The sequence below is a fragment of the Phodopus roborovskii genome, unplaced genomic scaffold (assembly GCF_943737965.1).
Source record: "Phodopus roborovskii unplaced genomic scaffold, PHOROB, whole genome shotgun sequence".
Lineage (NCBI taxonomy): Eukaryota > Metazoa > Chordata > Mammalia > Rodentia > Cricetidae > Phodopus > Phodopus roborovskii.
The window spans coordinates 41,665,056-41,666,672 of NW_026126517.1; the positions used below are offsets into that span (position 1 = coordinate 41,665,056).

The window sequence follows — 1,617 nt, forward strand, 5'->3', positions numbered from 1 at the left end:
CCCACCCAGCATTTGGGAGACAGAGGCAGCAGACTTCTGTGAGTTCAAGGCTAGCCTTGTCTACAGAACTAGTTCCAAGACAGGACTGTTACAAAGAGGAACCCTGTCAAAAAGAATGGGGATAAAAATAAAAATCTCCGAAGTAAGATAAAACTAGGGAGCCTCAGGAATTCAGAAATAGGCAATAGCTATGACTTCCTTTACTAATCTTTTTGTCCTCATCCTTTATTACTTTTATTCAGTAGTAATTTCCCCTTCTGGTTTTAGTTCCAGACATGGCTAGAAGTGATTACACCAACTCTTATTAAAACTCTTGTTCACAAAACACCCGTTACCACAGACCCCAAACTAGCCCATTTTGATTGTTTTTGTTCCCACCAAGGCCAGATGGAAAGGGCAAGAGTAAGGGATCCTGGAATGGGGGAGTCAGGAAGCCAGAGACAGCTGCAATCCACTATAAGAATGAGTTCTATGTAATTTTCAAAGAAGGGAGGAGTGTACCATGCAAATGAAAAAAAAAATAAGGATACATTATCAAATCTCAAAGCCTGACTGAAGATGACATAACAGAAGGCATAAAAAGTGGAACACATCAGTGCAACAGTCTAGTCCACCAGGCAAAATGGTGCAAGAAGTCATTAAAGTGCCCTGCTCTCCCCTACATGGCTGGCAGACATTGAGAACAGCCTATGATGCATCCATACAGCTTTCTCCATGTGTCTCCCAAGGGTGTTGTAGAATGGCACAGTGGACTGTTCTATCGCACTAAGCAGGACGTGACCCCTCTGCTAGGAAGGCCTACATAATTTACTTTGTGTTGAAATATGTGTAGATTATAGTTCGTACAGCAATTATGTTTTCTTTGGAATGCCAGACTATGTGAAGGATTTTCTTGAAGTCTAGGCTGTCGACAATTCATTTTTCACTTGCTGATTACACAAATTTTACACAGCTTCAAAGCTATATGAAGCTTAGTGTTTTCCATGGTATTTGTAGGGTTTTTATCGTTTGCTTTGTGTTTCTGTCATTCTGAAGAAATTATTGCAGGATCCAGTCATGCCAACACTGTAAGATCCATTCCACTAACAATCAGATTTGTCCAATGTGCAGTATTTATACAGTATGTCTCCACCGGCCTGTTTTTCTATTCAAGTCCCAAATTCTGACTAATGCTCTAGTCATCATTTAGCAACCCGTATTGTTGAATTTTACATCAGCAATAGAGGATATGATTTCAGAAAAGAATAGCCTGTTGTTGAGTCCTTCAGGTTTCAGTTTTTAGGAGGCATGTCACAGAGTGCAGGTGCCCTTGTGTCACATAACCTAATATAGTCCTTACTGCTGAACACAGATGTGTTACGCTGCTGGGATAGAATTGTGCTACTGTGATCACCTGAGCTTTTTTCCACATTATCTGGCTTGGTAGCCACAATATTAAAACTCTTTTGTCTCTAATTTCCAAATGCCAGAAGTTATTCCACAAATCATCTGCAGGTAAGTTTGATAATCACTGTTGTTGGAAATTTGAATTGATGTGATAGGTGTATTGCAAATATTCTCATGGACTGCCCTCTACCATTGGATCAGTCTCCTAAAAGACTGGAAGTTGTGGTGCAG

The 1,617-nt window shown here is 40.3% G+C and overlaps 1 pseudogene; it reads right to left on the reverse strand.

The window, feature by feature from the left end:
• Window positions 1-757: 757 nt before the first annotated feature.
• Window positions 758-1,411, reverse strand: LOC127231692 (serine/threonine-protein phosphatase 2A 55 kDa regulatory subunit B alpha isoform-like; annotated as a pseudogene).
• Between the last annotated feature and the right edge of the window lie 206 nt (window positions 1,412-1,617).